The sequence below is a fragment of the Squalius cephalus genome, assembly GCF_949319135.1.
Source record: "Squalius cephalus genome assembly, chromosome: 1".
Lineage (NCBI taxonomy): Eukaryota > Metazoa > Chordata > Actinopteri > Cypriniformes > Leuciscidae > Squalius > Squalius cephalus.
Window position 1 is genome coordinate 3,249,728 of NC_137122.1, and position 23,692 is coordinate 3,273,419.

Here is a 23,692-nt window from a genome sequence, read left to right on the forward strand (position 1 = left end):
TGCTCAGTTTATGGCCAGCAATATTTTTATGTTTAAGGACATTATGGAGTTAATATAATGTCTGTACTGTACTATGTTATGATTGTACAATTAAATACAATCGTAGCTAAGTCTGCAGTCTGAACACTTTACCTCAGAGCGTCCGTTAACTGAATAGATAATATCATAATACCTCGAGTTGTCATTGACGCAGCGTGGCGCTTCTCGTCTTGTGTGCGAGATTATTGGCAGCATAAAAAAAAACATTCATTACTATAATCTTCACCGCGATACACCTCAACTACAAGTTCATTGGCGAATTCCTCCTCGTCGCTCCCGTCCACTTCTCCCTCTCCGCCTTGCTTGCACTAACAGCTCCCGCCCAGATGCGCACGGCTCTCTTGCGTGCGCAATCTGCACCATAGAACTGGTTTAAAAAGATGATCTGACAGGTTTTAGAAGATTAAATACAAACCGAAACAAAAAAACCGACCAGGCCTCTATTTGAGACCGGCGTTTATTTACCCAAACCTGTCGTCACACCGGGCGTTTAAAAGAGACAGGCGTCTATTTGGGACTCGGCTATTATTTGAAGTTTTACGGTAGTAAAGATGGACAGTGACATAGAAATTTGCACGCATACGTTCCATACAATTGAGGTATTATCGAAATATCTAAATTTGAATAACGAGTGATTATTTAACAAAAGGCATGTAAAACGGTCAGGGTTACATTTTAGACACACACACACGCGCACACACACACACACACACACACACACGACACACCTCTGAAGTGATAGAAATGTCCTCGGAAACGCATCACTCGCAAGACGAAACCTGCATTGGTGTACAAGGCCGAAGTCCACCATTCTCCCGTTGAATGGTTGCTACACACACATATTTAGATGTGTCCGTGGGTGATTGCCGGAGTCCAGCTCGGGCAGTATCGCGGGGAAAGATGCACTGGAACTTTTGCACCACGAAAACAAACGCACGTCCCATCATTGCCTCTCTCATCAGCTACGCGATATCACAGTTTGATATGTCTTGTCTGTCATTGTAAAGTTCCCCGTGGTGTCATGAATAATTAAGAGAAAGTGTCTTCTCATTGGATAAAAAAACTCAGCACATGAATAATTATGAGACACCGATGAGTCATCAAAGTACTATAGTGCACTGCCACGTCACAGCCTGTGACGTGGACACGATGAAGATTTTAAAACCGGAAGACAAAAATAGCGGAAAAACACTAAAATTTAACCATTTCCCCCCTACTGTTAAATATAACAGATGCTAACATTGTCTTCAATGGTGTTCAACACACATACCTGTGTTAAAATCTCAGAAAATTTGGTTTAGGGTTTCATGACCCTTTAACAATGACAGCGTGAGAGCTAGGCTTCTCAGGGAAACGGGTTTGAACCTAGCAAAGGCAGTGGATATCTGTCGTGCCAATGAAATAACACAAAGCCATATTATGAAAGTGCTGCATGAAGAAGCAGAAGAGGCTGTGAAGAAAATCACCAAAACAAAGTCCACTGTCAGACAGGCGAATGTCAAGCACACAGGGAAAGAGAAGGAAGAGTGCACGAGGTGTGGTGACGAACATGAGCCAAGGAAGTGTCCGGCTTATGGCAAAATGTGTAATGAGCACTTACAAAGACAATGAGGCTTAATTTTGTCTTCAGGGAAATCCTGGAAAACTTGAAAAACACAATGTATGCAGTTCTGTCCTACCCAATCAGAAAACTCCTTTTCTCACAACTCCTTTTCCTCTGTTTCCAGGTTCGAAACGATGGGATGGCTCGCAAGTCCAAACCTGGGATAAGAGTCCACAGCCAGGACAGGATTCAGGATCACAGCAGCAATTTTTCAGACACTCACAAAAGAGAAAAATAAAACACAAGACTCTAGTGTGTTAATCAAGCACATGGTGACTAGCATGTGTTGCCTATATCCAAATAATTGAAACAGACAATTTGGTCATTAGAAACTGTTTATTTGAATGAGTTACTGATGATTGTTTGCTTTGTTTTGCAAGGCCATGTTTTTTTTCTTGTGTACAGAGAGCAAAGCTAGCAGCGCATGGCACACACTTCACAACAGAAAAAATATAATCTTTCAGTCATTTAAACATAACTATATGCACTCACAGATTATATTAGAAAACACTTAAAGCATTTTCAAACATTTTTTATATCACTCATCACTTTTTCAAATGTATTTTTCACATTACAAAAACAGTATCCACATTACCTAAATACATCTCTTATAAAGAAACTGGTACTCACCAAGGAAAAATATTAATCAGAGACAAAAAAAGTATTTTCTCAAAGAAACAGATTTAGTTCAGATCCTATCACGTCAGTGTCTTTTCTTCTCGTCGCGTTCAGATTCACATCGCACTCTTCTCAAAGCGTGGGCTTTTTAAAGAATGAATACCTCATAAATCTACTTCTCAACTTGTTAATAATCTATTGCTGGATTATTAAACAGTTTGTTCTCACTCAAATCACTCAATCGCATCTGCTCTCACTCTCGTGTCGTCAATCTCTCTACATTTCTGCTTGTGCGCGATCTTCTGGAACTCTCCAACAGGGGGCGGGGCTAGCCTTTCACCTCACCAATTATATATGCCCATTATAATTCACCAATGGAACGATATTTACAAAGTTCACAAAATATAAACTGAAAATACTCACATATTACACATACACACCTTTATAAACGATTTACTCATACTGGGCTTTAGCTCAAATATTGCTCTTCTCTTTCAACAAAGACATTTAATATATTCACATAATACATTCAATTTGACATTGATTAAAACACACACACACACACACACACACACACACACACACACACACACACACAAAACATGGATCCATTATACACAGCATGTGCTCAGTAACAAAAGAGACCAATAAAGTGAGAACAACAATTTTATTGTTAATATATCTTTATACATTATATTATTATAAAAAATGTAAAAAGTAGTCAAAACAGAACATCTAACATTATGTGCTTATGTGCTTATTTACAGCATTATCTGCTTATTTCTTTGATTAATGAAAGATTAATCTTCATCTTTATAACAGAAGATATAATACAATACCACAATCTTCATGTGTAACAGATTGTCACCTTAAAATCAGTCATTTGCGTGGTGGAACAAGCAATGCTAAATAGAAATATGTAGTTAGCATCTTAATTTAATCTTTGTTTTATTATTTTATTAGTTCATTAACTAATTGTTAACTCAACAAATTTAATGTAAAGAGCTAGATACTTATTACTAATTAAATAATGTCAGCTATAGTAAATGTACTGATTAGAGTTGCCATAGACCAATACACCTGCCTTTAATTTTCAAGAGATCCTGAAGACCTTAATTGGTTGCTTCGGGTGTGTTTGATTAGGGTTGGAGATGAACTGTGCAGGACAGTCGATCGGCAGGAGCAGGATTGGGCACCCCTGCCATAGACTAAAGATTTTTTTAGTCGACTAATCGCACGTTTATATTAATTTCTGCTTAAACACTGGGTGCATGGAGGAATATAGCCTATTCTGCGCTCAAGCGCATGCATAAATCTTGCCGCAAAGGCAGGCTAATGATAATTAATATGTCTTAAAACATATTTAAATGTGTCTTTAAAAATAACGAGGCATTTTAATTGTTTATTAATAAACTAGTGTTTTCTAAATCAGTGTCGGCTGCAAACATATCTCCATACATCTCCGCTGTAAAGTGGATGCGCCTTTAGAAAGAAATGCATCTTTCATATGGATTACATAATCAGATGATATTTGCTTTGGTTAGATTTTTTTCGTTTAAAATTGGACATATCAAGCTTTATATAGATATATATTATGTGTTTCTGTTTATTTTTGAGACGCGCTCCAGTTCACGGAGACCATGAAAGCGCGTCCTGATTGTTTAGTAGTATTAAGATTCAGCTTGTGTCAAAATTATTGAAGGCTTTTTAATTAATTATGATTGATAAGTTTGACCTTTTGACCTTAATAATAATTTCAACATTATACTTTTGAGTATACATTCATACATTGAGGTAGTGAATAATTTTTTTCCCCATTTAAACAGACAAAATGGTAGCGGTCTGATAAGTACGATCTAAACCAGCTTAATGCCTGTCCCTGAACACCAGTATAATTTTGTAGTCGATCTAAGAGTATTGTGTGATCTATAGTATCGAACGCAGCACTAAGATCAAGTAAAACTAGTATTGAGATACAGCCTTGGTCAGAAGCTAAGAGTAAATCATTTGTGATTTTAACGAGCGCAGTTTCAGTGCTATGATGCGGCCTGAATCCTGACTGAAACTTTTCATAGATGTCATTTTCTTGCAAGAAAGAGCCCAGTTGAGCGGACACAACTTTTTCTAATATTTTAGACAAATGGAAGATTTGAAATGGGTCTGTAATTTGCTAGGTTATTTGGGTCTAATTGTGGTTTCTTAATGAGTGGTTTTATAACTGCCAACTTGAATGTTCTTGGAACATGACCTAAAGATAAAGACGAGTAAATAATATTGAGAAGAGGCTCTTCCACTATAGGTATAGCACTTCTTTCAGTAGTTTAGTTGGTATAGGATCTAATAAACATGTTGTTGTTTTTTTCTTTCTAATAAACATGTTGTCATAGTCTTTACAAGAGTGTGGAACTTTGCATCACTATGCTTTGACAAAATATGTTGGCGTGTAAAAATGCACCCAAAGATTTAAGCACAACTATTCACACACATACTAAGTAGGAGAATATCTAACTGTATATTGCAGATTGTGAACATTCCATTATCTGTTTATTTGGGGTCAGAGAACACCATTAGCTCATACATCTCTTTGATTTTGTGCTGGATGTAAAAAATAAAGGTATTAGTTCAGGTACAAATCACAAGGGTACAAATATGTACCCTATGCCAAGGGTATACCCTTGAGGGTACAGGCCCAGTGACAAGCCATGTACCCCTAAAGGTACAATTATGTACTGTATTTTCTGAGAGTGTAGTTTACTGCATCTTACAGACTATAGGCATCATTTCTTTTGAGGCTCAGTATTTCCTGGAATTTTTCCCAAAATGCATTGTTTTATTGTTTGGTAATAAAAATATCCTGGATTCCATATCATTTTGATCAAAATGAATAAATAAGTGTACTTTGTGTACAAACTAAGGAATCAATTTATTTTATTTTGAAAGTGTTTGTTTCTACCAGTGATCTCCACTACAGCAAGGCCATTTTTCCATGATTACTCCATTAATATGCTTACACACACATTATCATGCACACACACACATTCGCACACATACAGACATACACGCATACACACTCAAACGTACTCTCTCTCTCACACACACACTAACAAACATACCAGTTCATTCAAATAAACATACGTCCCTCATTACCAGTATAACCTTTTTTTTTTTACATGTACCATGGGAAGTTAACACTCCTCATTCTGCTCTTGTGTGTACACAGAGTTTACTAAAAAGAAAAGTTTTGAACAACTCACTGTGTTCTCTTTCTAACATTCGTTCGGTATCTCACTATGGGAACGCCTCTGGGCGTGACCGATCGCGGAAGCACCAATTACACCACGTCTGCCAACCGTGGCAGACCAATCGCTGCAGCGATTAGGGAGTCCTACCTCCCTGTATATAAAACGCAGCTATCTGTCGTTTCGTCATTCTCGCTCTCTTCCCCGTGGAAGATTCGGAAGCTGTCCTCAGCAGACTTGGGAATTATTGCTTAACAGTTTCTCGACGGAGCCGAGAGGTAACGTCCCTAACGCAATCAATTCTTAAGTTGTCGAGTGACTTCGTCACTTAAGAGTAAGATAACTAACGTGTCAAGACGAGTTTTCCTGCTCTTAAGTTTTTTTTCCTTTTATTTCCGAGTCTTTTTCGGTGCGCTCACCACGCTCCAAAAGAGATAGGAATAAGAGAGCTCTCTAATCGCAGCACAGCTCTGTACTAGTTGTCACGTTGTGGTGTAACTCATCGTACGAAGAGAGTGCTAGCTCTATCATGGCTACTGCGATAGAACCGGAGAGCCCCGGAGGAAAGGGTCGTCCTCCACACCCGTGTGCTTGTGGGATGTGGATTTCTGCTAGGGATGCACACAGCCTCTGCATCTCCTGTCTGGGCACTAAACACGCTCAGGCAGCGCTGTCCAACCCCGAGGGCTGCCCGCACTGTGCTGCATTCTCGACTAAGATCCGTGAAAGGAGACTTCGCGTGGCAGTCGCGGGAAAATCGGACCCATGCCTCTCTGCTCAACCCAGAGAGGAACCCATGGATTGTCCGCAAACCACTAGCTCATGGGCAGAGATGATGGAGAAAGTGTCACCCGTCCTTCCCCCGCTGTTTGACGACCCGTTAGCGGGAGAGGAAGATGACGATGACGAGGTATTGTCGACCATCCTCGAGGACGAGGATGACGACGAGGAAGATGCCATTCTTCCCCCGATCCAGTCTCGGCCACCGAGTGCACAGGATGAGAGTTCACCCTCCCCTGTACAGGTGGACGCTGATCTAATCGAGGTCTGTCGCAGGGCCGCGGCTAGATTATCCATCGACTGGCCTTCACAACAAGCAGGTCAAGGAGCTGAAAGAGACCTGTTTGATGGAAAGAGGCTCCCGTCACGTCTCCCGCCGGCCAGGCAGTTTATTCCAGCCGTCCCGGCCTGTGTGGCGGAGATGAAGAAGTTTTGGGACAAGCCTTTTTCACATCGAGTGCCCGTTAAGGGTTTCTCAAGGCTAGATGTTCAGGGAATGGACGATCTAGGGATGGCAGATCCTCCCCCTGTGGAAACATCGGTAGCTAATCATCTGCACCCGAGCCGCAGGGCAGCGCTCTCTTCAACCGGAGCCTCGCTGCCAGGGAAAACGGAGCGCTTTGCTGCCTCCGTTTTTCAAAAGATCTACAAATCAACTGCACTGTCTGTTCGCGCTTTGAACGCGACGTCCCTCCTTACTGCCTATCAAGCGGAGCTGTTAGAGGAGATGGGTCGTCAGCTGGACTCCGGATCTCCCAACCCAGTGCTCTGGGAAGAGATATGCGTCATCGCAGATTTAAACCTGCGCACGTCCCGCGGAGCAGTTCAAAGTTGCGGTCGAAGTATGGGCTTAGCAGTTGTGGGGGAGAGATCGCTGTGGCTGGGTTTGTCAGGACTCTCTGACAAAGAGAAAGTGGAGTTTTTGGATGCCCCTATAGATCCAAAGGCCATGTTCGGCTCGACGGTGACGGCAATGCGTCAGCAGTGTGACCTGCGAAAGAAGGAGGAAGAAGCTTTCCAGGTCTGTCTCCCCAGAAAACCGGCCGATCGGCCTTATCACCCGAACCGGCCGAATTTCAAGCCCTCAGGGAGAGGCGGGCACTCTGCTTATCAGCCTTCCCGCCCCGCGCCACCGCAACAGCAGGGCAACGCGGCTCCGCAGTCAAAGCCCGGTTTCGTTCGGCCAAAACAGTCGTTCGCAGCCGCAGCCGCGAAACACCGACCGGCTGCCCCTCAGGGGAATAAGAAGAGGCGGTCTACCTGATATGCCAGTTCGGCGACAGGAAGGGTTGGGAGACAGCACCCAGGGTTTATCTGTCCCATCCCTTCAGAGCGATTCCTCTCTCCCTCCCGCGGGGAAAAGGAGAAGGAATGCAAGGATAAAATGTGTTCGTGTGGACAGTTCAGAGTTCAGCATGTGCGGGAATGTGGCCAGTTCTCTACCAGTGCCCCCCAAGAGTTTTTCTCCCCCTACACCTTCGAGGTCCGTTATGGGGGGAGAAGGTCTAACGTTCACAAGCATCCCATCAAAAATAAAGTTTTCTCTGACGCATCCAGGTCAAGGACCGAGGGCGCAGAGTGGGATAAAAAGAGAAAAAGATCACAAAAAATCACAAAAACTATCACAAATGAATACCACTATAACTCCTTCACTGGAGCGGTATTCCCCCCCCGTTGCCGCTAGAGTGTGCTGCGGCACCTCTAGTGAACAGAGACGGGAAAGGCCCACTCGCTGCTCAGGCAGTGAACTGGTGCGCATGCGCAGTTCATCCCTGGGTACAGACCACTATAGAGAGGGGATACAGGCTTCAATTCGCTGTAAAACCTCCTCTGTTCAATGGAGTGGTAATCTCAGTGGCCAAAGGGGAAGCAGCTCTGGTTTTAGAGGAGGAAATAGCCTCTTTAATGAGAAAAGGAGTGATAAGAGTGATTCCAACGGCAGAGAGCCAGAAGGGTTTCTACTCCCGTTATTTTGTGATTCCCAAAAGAGGGGGGGGGTCTCCGTCCCATTCTGGATTTAAGGGTTCTCAACAGACACCTCAGAAAATACAAATTCAAAATGCTGTCTGTCAAAACGCTGTGCCAAAATATTTGGCAAGGAGACTGGTTCACCTCGGTGGATCTCCAGGACGCATATTTTCACATAGATATTTTTCCTGCGCACAGGAAATATCTGAGGTTCGCCTATCAGGGCACAGCATACGAGTTTACGAGAATTCCGTTTGGCCTGGCTTTAGCCCCCCGAGTATTCAGCAAGTGTGTGGAAGGGGCCCTGACTCCATTAAGGAGATTAGGGCTCAGAGTTTCAGCATATCTAGACGATCTTCTCATCTGCGCGCCGTGCCAACGGCAGGCAGAGAGCGACACACACACACTTGTGACGCATCTGGAGAGATTAGGTTTCAAGATAAACCAGACGAAGAGTTGTCTTTCTCCATCTCGAGAAATAGTCTACTTGGGTCTCAGGCTGGATTCTGTGACGTTCCGAGCTTTCCTATCAGAGGATCGCATCAAGACGATTCACAGCTGTCTCTCCCTTTTTCAAATAGGGAGATCAGTCTCGTTCAGGATGTGTCTTCGGCTACTAGGTCTGATGGCCTCATCTGTGTCAGTGGTTCCCCTGGGACTACTGCGAATGAGAGATTTTCAGAACTGGACAGCGTCACAAGGCATTCGCCCCAAGAGCCTCAACCGCAGAGTGCGGGTCTCACCAGAATGCGCGAGCGCTCTCCGTTATTGGAGAGTCCCATCTTTTCTCAGGACAGGATGCCCTCTAGGTCCTATTATACTGAGAAAAGTGGTGACGACGGATGCATCTCTCACAGGCTGGGGCGCAGTGTTCGAGGGCAGAACAGTGAGAGGAGTTTGGTCTCCGGCACTGAGAGAGAGGCACATCAATTTTCTAGAGCTATTGACAGTGTTTCTAGCTCTGAGACATTTTGTGCATTTTCTCAAGAGTCATCACGTATTGGTCAGGACAGACAATACAACGGTGATTGCCTACATAAATCGGCAGGGAGGGGTTCGTTCTCACATGCTTCACAGGTTAGCGGAGAAACTAATAATGTGGAGCAGCAGGTCTCTCCTCTCATTACGCGCGACGCATGTCCCGGGAATAATGAACAGAGGAGCGGATCTACTATCCAGGGGGAATCCTCTGTACGGGGAGTGGAGACTCCACCCCCAGGTGGTCCTCAGGTTATGGGAGATATTCGGCCAGGCTGCCGTAGATCTCTACGCATCGCGCGAAGACGCACACTGTCCCCTGTTCTTCTCCCTGGCCGGCGACGATGCACCATTGGGTGTGGATGCGCTAGCCCACGAGTGGCCAGACGTGTTGCTGTATGCGTTCCCGCCGTTGAGCTTGATCGAGCCGACATTACGGAGGGTTCGGGAACGCAGACATGTGATGATTCTGATCGCGCCTTACTGGCCGGGGAGACTGTGGGTGGCGGAGATTGCGCAACTGCTCTACGACCGGCCATGGCCGTTACCAGTGCGCAGGGATCTTCTCTCACAAGCACGGGGGGAAATTTTCCATCCCTCCCCTCAGAAACTAGCTCTCTGGGCCTGGCCCGTGAGAGGGTGAATCTGAGCACAGCCGGATTACCTCCGAGGGTTACTGAGACGATTCAGAACGCGAGGGCTGCCTCGACGCGTTCTTTATATAATCTCAAATGGGGAGTTTTCGAGGAATGGTGCGCAGAGAAGAACATTGTTTCTTTCCTGTGTTCTGTTTCGGACGTGCTGTGTTTCCTTCAGGACCTCCTGGATAAAGGCAGGGCTTTTTCCACGGTTAAGGTTTATCTGTCCGCTATCTCGGCATGTCATGTGGGTTTTGATTCAGGCACTATGGGTCAACACCCCCTGGTCTGTAGATTCATGAGAGGTGCACGCAGATTGCACCCAGTATCTAAGCCAATGGTCCCACTATGGGATTTGTCCGTGGTCCTGAACGCGCTCTCTAAACCCCCTTTCGAGCCCATTGATAAGATGGACTTAAAACTGCTCGCTTTGAAGACGGCTCTACTTCTCGCTCTTACAACAGCAAAGAGGGTGAGTGAGCTGCATGCTTTATCAGTTCACCCCTCATGTATGGAGTTCGCTCCGGGTGGTCTAAGAGTACTTTTTAGAACTAACCCGGCGTTCGTGCCTAAGGTCTACGATCACGCGGATAGGATAAAACCTGTGGACTTGTTGGCTTTTCACCCACCTCCTTTTTCATCTACAGAGGAGGAGAGGCTAAACTGTTTATGTCCGGTTCGTACGCTGTATATGTATGTACAGAGAACCCGCACATTGCGTAAGAGCAATCAGCTGTTCGTTTCGTGGGCTGACGCTTACAAGGGAAAACCTATCTCCCGTCAACGTCTTTCCCACTGGGTGGTAGAGGCTATCGTGTTATGTTACAATAGCATGAATTTAGAGCCCCCAGTAGGTCTACGAGCGCATTCTACTCGAGGAATGTCTACGTCCTGGGCTCTATTTAAAGGTATTTCGATTCAAGAAATTTGCGCGGCAGCCAGCTGGTCCTCTCCGCACACATTTATTCGTTTCTATAGACTGGATGTAACAGAACCCTCTCTGGCACACTCAGTTCTAGGAGTGAGTAGTCAGGTGGTATAGGATGGTTCTCTAAGAACGGATTTTCTCAGATTATTCTGTTCTCGTCTGGGTCAGTGATGCTGAGTTACTGGTATAACTGTACTTTAACCCTCTCGTCTTCAGTCTGCTTCGTCAGCATATCGGCAATACGGGAGTTGTCTATATCCCATAGTGAGATACCGAACGAATGTTAGAAAGAGAACGATTAGGTTACTGACGTAACCCAGGTTCTCTGATAACATGAAGTGAGGTATCTCACAACATTGCCCTCCTTGCCTTTTCGCACGGAGAAGAGATATGCGGAGAATGACGAAACGGCAGATAGCTGCGTTTTATATACAGGGAGGTAGGACTCCCTAATCGCTGCAGCGATTGGTCTGCCACGGTTGGCAGACGTGGTGTAATTGGTGCTTCCGCGATCGGTCACGCCCAGAGGCGTTCCCATAGTGAGATACCTCACTTCATGTTATCAGAGAACCTGGGTTACGTCAGTAACCTAATCGTTTCCATCCGCCGGCATTTTGTCAGTCAAAAATAGTCGATCTCCGTAACAGGGAGGAGAGTAAAGATGGGGAGCTCCTAAAGCTTAGTTCAAAATAAATTCACGGATAATTTGTTGTTTTGTCGTTAGTGAAAATCAATATTGACCTTGTATTTGAAAAAGGATCCTCATATAAGAAACAATACTAAAATTCAGAGTCAGTTCATTCGCATTCGGAGATCGACTATTTTCCTAATTACGTCTATGGAGAGCCCCCATAGTGATAGGAATACCAGTGTGTGTGCAAAGGGTGGGACTCCATGGAAAGGAATCATGATTAATTTGCTAAATTCTGCAATTTATTGTTTGTAAATGTGTAGCAAAGACGGGTTTTCCATAGCGATGATGAGATCTCTCAGAGCAATAACAGAAGTTTTGCAATGGATGGGTGATTTCATAACGGAGGGAAATTCTTGACTACATTTCCCAATTATCAAGTGGCTTCATCTGAATTTCTCAGCAGTAAACATATCAGTAAATGCATTTAGTTACAGTGCACATATTTTTTTTATATTTCAAAACATTTTATGAGTCCCGTCATCAAGAAAACAGAAAGACAATGTGCTGTACAAAGCAGTAACAGAAACAGAACATAAGAATAAAGCAGAACTGATATATGATATACTGAAACACATTTCAATCAGTCTCTGTAACTGTCATAGGCATCAACTTTACAACCTAGCAACAAACAATACATCGTAACACACACACACACACACACACACACACAGTAAGACAGCAAAAAGTGTTAGTCACATTGTTCATTACTGGAATATAAATACTATCTTGGCACTGTACAATAAGACGTGTAGTTTTCAGATATGAATGCATTATTTTTTTATTATACCATGGAATAATGATGGTATTGGTTTTAAAACATAATCCATATAATGTATTTTGTACATTATATAATGTAATTGTTTGAAAATATGCATTCAGCAGAGGATTTATTTATTCACACTGCACTCAGAATGTGTCAGACAGTAACACATTTTTCACTCATTTGGTTTTGTATTCACAATCAATTTTAATTGAATCATTGTTCAAGACAAAATTAATAATAATGCAGTTCTCAACAAAGGCTAGATAAAAAAGTAAATACTTAAAACTAAGAGTGGTTGAAAATAAGAATAGATCAAAATAAAAAGCACACCACATTTCAAATGAAATTCCAGATTTTCGTATATAGATAGTTTCCAGATTTTCTGGGTATGATTTTGGACTCTCTGACCTCAGAGAGCCTGTTGGTGCTGCTTTGGCTAGTTTGTCAAGCGACATCATGCCACTTTCAAGTGCTGATTTTGACATAATTTCAGAAAGCCTTGAAGTACTGGCACTCTTCAAGCATAACACTAAAGAGCTCTCTGGGGAGAAGAGAGCATCAGCTTCAAAGATCATCCCAATCATTAGGATGATTCAGCACAAGGTGGCAGAAAGAACAGCCCTGGCAAGAAATACATCTGCTTCATTCCTAGGGATGGCTCTTCAGCAGTAATGTTCAATCCATCCGTGTGTTTGCACTGGCCACATTGCTGGAGCCTAGATTTAAGACACTTGGGTTTGGCAGCCAGGATAATGCCCATGAAGCTGCTGACGGGTGAATGTGCTTCAGTGATCTGGCTAACCAGTGAGCAAGCAGAGGCATCATCATCTCAGGCAGCTCGAATCCACCATCCTCAGATGAACTGTGGGTGCTCCTGGATAGCTGGGTCAGCGAGACACAACGGCATCAAAGCTATAATGCTGACGCCACCATAGAGGTCAAGAGATACATCAATCATACATACCTCCCTCGAAGCGAGGACCCTCTCAAATACTGGCAGGCCCAAAAATGGTGCAATGAAAAATCGAGTAGTATGTAAACTCGGAGCCTGCAGCTACAGTCCCGCACCCAGAGTCCCGCATTCTCAGACCCCTCGTTCTTCGAGACATACTCAAATCAAAGCGAAACATACTCAATCGATTTCTTTTTTAATCAAACTACTTTATAGCTCATCGATACTCCAACATATGAATAGTCCATTTAATATTTGCACAGATAGTTTGTAACAAAATTTGAGCCGTTAATGTATGTTTTTTCGCCTTTTTTCCCAGAAAATATTTTGATAGCTAACGTTAGCCTTTAACCTTGGACTTTTTGTAGACAAGCCATTGTAAAAATTTGATTAAAATTAGTTGACATTAAAGTAGACCAATTAAATACATTAAGGCCTGGTTTCACAGACAGGGCTTAGATTAAGCAAGAATTATACCTTAGTTTATTTAGACATTTAAGTAGCTTTTATAAATGTGCCTTAGAAAAAAACATTACTGGTGTTCATCTTGAGACAAAACAATGGCACTGACTTATTTTAAGATATGTCAGTGCAAGTTTCTTTCTGTTAAACCAGCTCAAACATGCATTTTAGTCTGGGACTAGGCTTAAGCCTTGTCTGTGAAACCGGGGGAATGTGTGTTAATATCAAAGAATGTCATCATTAAAATGTCTCTGCTGGATAATTCTTAAACTCAACAGTTGTAGTTCAGTTGTAGTTTTCTTTTTCTTTTTCCTGAGGTAGGCCCGAACATGTTTGTCAATTGGATTGTTTCTATTATTGCCATATATGCAATGTTTTATATATTAATTAATTAATTAATTTATTTATATGGACAGGCCATCATTCAGGGCCTATGTGAGATGCAGGCATTATCCTGGCAGGAGGTTGAGGAGGTGTTCCTCCGTGGCCCGACTTATCACCCTAGGTATGCTTATAATTTGCATTTGCAAAAAAATATATTATTTATTATTACACAATATTTTTGACAATGGCATTCATCTTTTATTTTAGTGAAGTCAAGGAATTTGACAGAGCGATTGCAAAAAGAATGAAAAAAGAAGGAACATTCGCCTACCTGAAAGTAATTATTTTACATTATGCATTTACATTACATTTTACATTTATTCATTTAGCAGACGCTTTTATCCAAAGCGACTTATAAATGAGGAGTTTTTTTTTAATGCAATTAAAGATGAAAAGTAAAGTCACTAACACAATTCTTTCTTCCTTTTTTCTTTGCTTTGTCCTGTTTACAGCAAGATGAGGTTTAGGTGATCGTTAAATAAAGTACAGAATTGTTTATTATTGGTGTTTTGTCTATTCTTATTTGAGTTTTGCTTCGCATTCAAAATATCAAAAAACAGGTTTTGTAATGTTAGCATGGTATAATGTTAATTAGACCATTATAGGTTGAACTGAAAGAAAAATTGGAATTTGAATAAAAAAAAACATTGTAGCAATATAATATCACATAATATTTCTCAGAAGATAATATATCCCTATGTACTTGTATCCCTTCCATCAGTAATTTTCTTTCAATTACACCCCTGCTCAAAAAATAAGTACTGGGTAATTTGTTAGTCAGAGAACACAATTTTTTTGGCACATGCATTAAGCAGGGAACGCAAATATTTACTTGGACTCTGGGTGCGGGACTGTAGCTGCAGCACTGTGTCAAAAGCTTCGAAGCACCAACGCAGTTTGTTGTATCTAGTTAGAGTTTTCATCAGCCCCTCCTGTGGTTATTAACTTCCTCTCATCTGAACAACTGAGTGTTGAAACCCTGCTAGAGTTACTGTATAGTTACACTATCCCACAGTGAAGGGTTGTGTAACGTGTGTGACACATGTCTGAGAAGACACACCTGCTCTGAACGATGGATATTAGCTCTGAAGGATATGAAGGATATATTTTGCACATGAGAGTATTTCTGCTGTTAGTCTCCCTTCTGTATTTTAGCAGTTTCCTGGACTATTGTAATGCTCTCAATGACTTGACTACAGAACAACCACTGGCTCTGTTATCAAGCACTTATTAAAGGAGAACTCCGGTCAATTTTAACATTGAGCTCATTTTTTTGTACATTTGGAGTGCTGTCAATACAGAGAACAACGACAAAAATTGGTGTTGCCTACACCTTGTTATTCTATTTTTAAAATGTGCACCCTGTTGACTTCAATGGGGCAAGTTTTAAACCTGCTTTTAGCCTCTTAACATCCTTGATGTGTCATACAAGTGCACAGAAAATGTGAGTGATTCCTTCTGAGTGAACACGAGTGAATCTGACTGCAGTAGATGTGAAAGATATGTATAAAAATGATGTTATTTAAGCCAGCGCAAATACCTGTTTACATCCTGTTTTTCGGTTGAAGTCCAAAGTAGTCGATTGCCGAGTTCACGCGCATTGGTTTAGTTACCTATGATCACGCGCGTGAACTCGGCAATCGACTACTTTGGACTTCAACCGAAAAACAGGATGTAAACACAGGTATTTGCGCTGGCTTAAATAACATCATTTTTATACATATCTTTCACATCTACTGCAGTCAGATTCACTCGTGTTCACTCAGAAGGAATCACTCACATTTTCTGTGCACTTGTAATGACACATCAAGGATGTTAAGAGGCTAAAAGCAGGTTTAGTACTTGCCCCATTTAAGTCAACAGAGTGCAAATTTTAAAAATAGAATAACTCGGTGTAGGCAACACCGATTTTTGTCATTGTTCTCTGTATTGACAGCACTCCAAATGTACAAAATAATGAGCTCAATGTTAAAATTGACCGGAGTTCTCCTTTAAACACAACTGCAGAGGTTTTATTAAGAAAATTATAGCAATCATTCAAAATGAAAAAAGATGCTAAAAACAGGAATGAACAGACAAGATCCAAGAATCCTCAAATCAGCTCCATCACACAGAACAGAGAGAGATTATACAGTCTGAGTCTGTCCATTACTGTATTAATATTATATTTAAAGCAGTTTACATATGAAGCGCAAGAGAATGACTTTCAACACTGTAGGCAAATATATCCATAAAATCCATATAAATGAAAATAAATCTGGCTTTTTATATGTAAAAACACATTTTAATCTAAACTTGATTATGTCACTATAAGTGCTCAGAGTTTTTTCTCTGTTTTCTGAGAAGAAGAAAATAAAACAATGAACAATCCTCTGTAAGTTTCTGCTATTGTAAATATTGCTGCAGATTGGCTCTAAACTCATCAGTATTTTATTCTAATATTGTCGGCATCTCTATTTCCTCTGGGTGCTTCGAGTCCTTCCTCCCTGCAAAATAAAAGCATTGACTGACCTCTCGTATGTGTTTTTATCATGATTGCAGATTGTTCCAGATCAGATGAGTGTGAATCATCAGATTGTGTGCGGCTCAAAACTCACCAGCTCTTCTTGCACAGATGATCTGAAGAAGAATCACAGTAGGAGCAGCAAACACTGCGATCCCAACAATACTCACAATCACTGCAGGAAACATGAGAGGAAGAAGAGAAACTGTACATGACTGAAGTCAAGGGTATTCAACTATCAACAGTTATTGATGAAGCATTTACAGACTGACTGATAGTTTAATGTTATAAAGCTGTCAGTATAAATAAACGTGTCGTACCTCTGTATAATGATCCAGCAGTCACACTGACTTCAGTTTCTGATGCTGTATCAGCTGGATCTGTGGATCACGTCTGTTAGTTCAGTTCAACACATAATGCCACATATACACAACATCATCATCACATAATACTGGAGCTTCACATCACAGAAATGATGAATATGTGCACGAGTCTGTCATCTATTATCTTCTTACTTCACTCTCAAGCTGTCAGGAGGAGAATGGCAGTAGTTGAGAAGAGACTGTACTGTATTACTGTATAACTGTATTACTGTGTTACTGTATAATTTATCCCTGGTTTATATGAGAGTGAAACACAGTTGAGCTTCTGCAAATAAACCTTCAGCTTGAATGAAGGACATAAGCCTTATAACTCCTAAAGCCGACCTCCTACATGGGTCATACTAGGCTTTAATACACTCGTCTGATTTATGCAATATATCATGTATGACCCATGTAGGAGGCCAATATTGGGAATTATAAGGATTGTTATGCAGTTTATGACTTTGGCCACTAATATTTTACAACTCCAAAACGTATGAAGCCATCAGAAAGAGTAGAGCCAATCTGTGGAAGTTTCCACAAATCTGTCAGAAAAGAGTGTTTTCTCACCTGAATACTTGACAGTGTATCTGACTGAGGTCAAGAGTTTATTTCCCAGGGTAAGCTGACATCTCCACTCTCTTTTGTCATCTTCATTCAGGAGTGTTGTAGTCAGAGTGATGTTACAGTGATATTGATCTGATGATGATAATATCTGATATCTGGAGTCTGTCTTCAGATCAACACCAGCCTGATTCACCCACAACAGCTCAACTCCCTCAGAACTGACCCAATTATAACAGGAGTATACATATGAATACAACTGACAGGAGAGAGTCACAGAGCGGCCTGGACTGATCTCAGTCTGTGAGGATGAAGATGATGAAGATGAAGATGATGATGATGATGATGATGAAGATGATGATGATGATGATGATGATGATGAAGACACTGAAACTGAACACAAGACACAAATCATAGACTCTTCAATCATCATCTGAGTTTAAAGGGAGAATCTGCCCTTTTTAAATTGACCACATAATCATAAACTTACCATGAAGAACATGCAGATAAACATCAGCATCAGATCCTTGTTGTTCTCCATTCACATTTTGTCTGCATCTGTATAATCCATAATCTTCTCCTGTGACGTTCTTGATGTTCAGAGAGCAGTCAGACTCCAGACTCAGTCTCTCATGTCTCTCTGAGTCTTTATTCTTTATCCCTCCAGTAATCAGTTTAACTTCTGCTGAATGTCCATCATAGTAGGCCCATGTAGTTGATTTGCAGTCAGAAAGAGCTTTATTACAGGACAGAGAGACATTTTCACCAGAACTGATGAACACATCATCATCATCTCCACTGGTTCCTGAAACACAGTATATCTCAGTGATCATTATGATATATATTAATAAATGAAACATAAAACACACCAGCATAAAAAGCAGAAGTTTTAAATCATAGTATTTTTCCTGACTTAAAGCAAACAACATACTCTCCAGAATAAACTATTAGTCTTTATCAGAGAGCTGTTCAAATCACTGACACACTCTTAATATGAAGATAATTCTTCATCATCAGATGTTTGAGTGACACTATGTCCAGTATCAGGAATAATACAGTATGATCTGTGTGTATCAATACACAACTCTGAGATCACAACGTGAATGTGTGCAAGAATAAACTGAGCATGTTCAAATGAACTCTTTCCAGACTAATTCCACTAAATGTCTTTAGAGAAAATACAGATTTCTTTACCTGTGAGAAGTGAAGAGAGAATGATCAGTCCCAGCAGACACAGATCACACTTATCAGCCATTTTCTGCTTCTGTCAGTCTTCCTCTTCATTATATATAGTTACAGCTCCTCCTTTAAACATCATCAGCTCCTCCTGTGGTTATTAACTTCCTCTCATCTGACCAACCAACCATCACTGGTGAAATAAACATAAAGCCTAATGTTGCAGTGCATGATGGGAACCACCAATCAAAGCTCATCCATGTCTCCCAAAATAATCATTATTGCTAATATAGCGTATAACTGTTGAGCTGAGTGAACCTGAAGTAGAGCTTAGATCGGGCCCAACAAATCAAGCCCGACCCTACCCGAGCCCGAGCCCGTTGTGTCCGAGCCCGGCCCGGCCCGACACGTTCACTGTAATTATGAGCCCGAGCCCGATTTAAACCCGACCATTTTTAATATGTCGGCCGTTATAACCAGGGGCGGCGCCATAATTTTCTTAACGCAGGTGCTGCTGTGCTCATTTAGGCTACAGGGGGGAGCTGCGCAGTTATATAATATAAATACTATTAATAAATGAGCAAAAATTGGCCACTCAATATTAAATATTCAATTATTTTATTATCACAACTAAAGATTTAATTAACAAGCACAACATTCAGCATTCAATCAAATATTCTTAAAGATTAATTATTATTAATAATGTTACTTCAACATATTGTTATTTCATGTGTGTGTGAGCAACAAGCAAGATGTGCATTTGAAAATTCGGTGACAGTGCGAGTTTCAAATGGTGTAAGTGACCGCGGCGCGCCGCGACTCCATGTCGTGATGTCTGGTAAATTGCTTTTTAGGCCTATAAATCCAGGCAATTGGTTGATGAAAAATGTATTAAAATTAAAATACAATTTATACTAAACGAAATTCACTTCAAAGAAAAGCTTTCTTCAAAACAAAACTTAACAAACTTGAAACTAAATGTGCTTATTCAATGGCTAAAACACGTACAGACTCTCTTTTTGAACAAATTGCAGCACATTCATTTCATTCTGAATTTTGCACATGTTAAAAGGCATTTTTTGTGCATAGTAAAACATATCTGTAACATTTATCATATTCACAATTGTGCATGCATTTATGAATTATTATCTTAATGAATAATGCGACAAGGAAGAAGCATGTAAACTGCGTTGTTTGTTTATTCAGAAATAATTGAATGGATCGGGAAAAGTAACAAAAGAGGACATCGAGGGCTGAGGCTGACTACTATCATAATTTCTGTCATGGCAAGACACACTTCATGTGTCTGTTCATCATCGAAGTCCCCGTTTTTTTTTTTTGTTTGTTTGTTTTTTTTGCTGTCATGGCAGCGTGCTGCATTTAATGCACGAGACAAAGCAACACATATGTTGTCACTCCCCACGACTATTTAAAATGTTTCCATACCTCCGATTTTCCTCCAAACTTGCTCAAAGTTAATTCTCCTGTTTTAATTTTTTTCTTTGCTTCTTCAAGCACTTAAGCTACAGAATATATGCTCCAGCACGCACAGCAGGTGTGATGTGTCACGCGTGCGAGACTGCGAGTGCGAGTGGACGAGACGCTGCGCATGACATGTGACTTGCTTTATCAAGGGCCCGACCCGACCCGACCCGGCCCGAGGACAGTTGCGGGAAATATCGGCCCGACCCGGCCCGCGGGTCGGGTCGGGTCGAGTCCGGGCTCGGGCTCGAGCAGAGAATCTAAGCTCTAACCTGAAGGTAGTGATGGTGAGATGAAGCTTCATGAAGCTTTAAAGCTTTCCAGCCTGATGTGTGTAAAAGTGGTTGATTTCTCCAGGTTTGGAATGCACACAGCGACACCTGCTGGTCAATGCTGATATCATGTAGAACAAAAAATCCTCACACTGTAAACCCTAACGCTCAAAATAATTAATTGGTTTGAGTAGGACAAAGAAAAAAGGAGGAAAAACGTGAGCAGAGAATTAAACAGCATGCAATGGAAAGTCACCACAAAGCAAACGTGAAATGTTCAAGATGTGGTTACCAACATGAACACAAAAAATGCCCAGCTTATGGACAAATTTGCAAAGCATGCAACAAAAGAAACCACTTTGTGAAAATGTGCAGAATGCAAGTCTCCACCAGGAAGATACAGACTGTAGAACAAGGTGAACAAAGTGATGAGCAAGATGATTTCTTTGTTGGAACCACTGATGTGCAAACAACACAAACAATGAAAAATGTGCACACAAGCACCACTGAAACACAGAATGTACTGAAAGCCTGAAAATAAACAACAAGAATGTTACATTTAAATTAGACACAGGAGCAGCATGTAATATAATGCCCAACAATGTGTTCAGGTCACTGGAAACTCAAAGAAAACTACAAAAATCACCTAATTACATATTCTGGCCACAAGAAGTTCAACTTACCTTCATCTACAGAAAACAAAAGCATAATATTCAGTTTCAAGTGGTCGATGGTAACGTACCTGCACTTCTCGGACGCACAACCTGTTAAAAATTAGGAATGGTGAGACGAATATATGAAGTAAAGATCAAAGATGACCCTTTGAAAAACTTTGACGACCTGTTTTCTGGCCTTGGTTGGATGAATGGACAAGCTGAACGAGCAGTTCAAACCATAAAAAGCTTGTTAAAGAAAGCTCAGACCCCTGCATTGCTCTGTTGGAACCAAGCGGCAACCTCCCCGTCTCTCTCATGAAACCAACACGGAAGTGAGTTAAACTGCAATTCATTGACTGGCCGCTTGAGGCTGGCTGCACAAGTGAGTCAAATCTGTATCTCCCCCATGTTAAAATTACCAACTTTACGGCAGAAAAAAGTATGTTTACAGCCTGGTTCTCTCTGTGGCTTTAGTCTATACAGCTAATTTTGCCCTTCATAACAACTGTGAGGGGGGTGAATTTTTTTATAACTCATCCGTTTAGTTGATTAATATTTAAAGTTCTACATAATTAAGGGTGTGTCCACTTTTGAGTGACAGGTGGATTCCCGCTGATGTCAATGCTAGCCGTATGTCTGCTGTTAGCCGCGTCACTAACTTCACCTCAGCAAATGTTAGCTGCTGAACTTGCCATCTCTGCAGTGTTTGTGCTTTTTTCGGGATTATTTCATACAATTTAATACACCCATTACTTCGCCCACGGCTTAGGATTCCGTTGTTGTTGTCGAGTATCGTTCGAGAGAACAACCAGCGCTGTATTTCAGTTGTTTTCCTCTGTGAACATGCACTAACGTTAATGGATGTCTGACAATTTCGTTGCTTTTTGGAGTTTTCAGATTTAAAAACGTCTATGGATATAAAGGCTCGTTCGTTCTGCTCTCACGGAACAGATTATAATATGCTTATGTACCATCAGATGAAATCCTGCAGGTGTCGGCGCTTTCTCCGTCCATGCTATAAATGCACATCCTTGAATGAGCGCAGATTTCTAGCGCATTTACTTGAACTTCATAGGTAATATATCTATGGTTTAACCCATTTGAGAGGCGGCCAAAATCAGAATTTAAAATGGACTGAATAAGCTCTCTACGAACTTGACGAGCGATGCCGCGCTGACGGACCATAGACTATAAAAAAGAGTGACTGACATGTAACTGTTATGCACATAAATCGCTGTTACTGCATAATACATTTTCAACTAGCAGAATAGTACAGAATCACGATACAAAGTCTCACTTGTAGCCATGTCTTTTAACCCCTTAACGCCTGAATTTATATAGCTGTATATAAAAAAAAAAATTATGTGTGTTTTTGCCTTTAAGTAGATGGTAAATAATGTTGAGATTATCAATTTCACTTTTGCACAACAAATAAATAGAAATTTTGGTATGTTGCAAATTTGCGACAACAGGCATTTAGGGTAATTTTTACAAAATGGTAAAATTAATAAAACACATTTTCCCATCTCAGGTATGTAGATTTTATTCATGGCACAAAGTTGTTAGAACTTATAAACTTTAATTGACAAATTAATGAATCTTGACAACAGCAAGAAACAAAACACTCTCCTACTCCCTAACATTGGCTGAAACCATCTAAATACAGCATTATTATAATATGTAGCCATTAGCCCAATCCAGCCGTTATGGACCAATGTCGCAAATTTGCTACAAACAGAAATCTACAAAGTACGTAAAAAATATTCGTCACATGAAATCTATATGAATAACATAGCTATAGAAGCAATCAATAATCTGGTACATATTTTTATCTTAGCACAACTAAACTCATTTTGGGCAATTTCTCCACATTTGCGCCCTTGATATGCGGATTTTGCAAACCAAAATATTAGCTTCGGTGAACCGGATGTAGTTCCCACTCCGACCGCTCCTACGAGAAACCAGTGCTTGCAAAATGTTCCTAGGTATGTATCGAATGTGCACAAACAGGCATTGGGGGAAAACACACGCTATCTCGCCTGCAGTCTGAATGGAAGGGGTTTGTTGCAAATTCGCGACAGTGGGCGTTAAGGGTAATATTTCGAAGGGCAAAAACAGGAACTTTTAATTGGCTTTACATCATCAACTGTCACTTTAGCGCGAGGCCCTGTGCAGTCGCAGACGTGGTACTTTCCATAGGGTACTTTCAGTAGCATATAGCATTACCTCCCAAGCCTGAGCTAACTCGATCACGTCGAGCGGTGAGCGTGGTTTCAGATAGCCAGGCTCCTCCAGCTCCACACACGCCCCGCCTCTTTGCCCATTTTCTGTTATCCGAGAGTGACGCAAGGTGACGCGAGGCCAAGATGGCGACGGCCGACTCCGCCCACTTTAGGCTTCAAAAATGCTCTTCAGAAACCTACGGGTGACGTCAAGGACACTACGTCCATATTTTTTTACAGTCTATGGTTGGAACACAGAAACACGCCATTGGATGGTATTGGGTACTCACCAGCACAGTTACTAATGGGACGTCGGTTGAAATCCAAAATACTCACCTCAGTCACCTTGTTGTCACCCGAGAGCAACATACAGATCCAAGACAGCCTGAAACTAAGACAAGACAAGCAA

General features: G+C 41.4%; 1 protein-coding gene and 1 long non-coding RNA gene across 2 annotated transcripts in view; one reads left to right on the forward strand and one right to left on the reverse strand.

Annotated features, from left to right (window-relative positions):
• The window catches only part of LOC307156380 (uncharacterized protein), a 67,496-nt gene extending 64,961 nt beyond the window's left edge, over positions 1–2,535 (reverse strand). Inside the window, exons 1-2 of the mRNA XM_079867691.1 lie at positions 2,273–2,535; positions 1,719–1,860 (exon numbers count right to left, since the gene is read on the reverse strand). The gene's annotated coding sequence lies outside the window, so the exon portion shown is untranslated. The remainder of the gene's footprint in view (positions 1–1,718; positions 1,861–2,272) is intronic.
• The window catches only part of LOC307156695, a 343,191-nt gene that overhangs the window by 133,985 nt on the left and 185,514 nt on the right, over positions 1–23,692 (forward strand). The gene's annotated exons all lie outside the window — the stretch shown is intronic.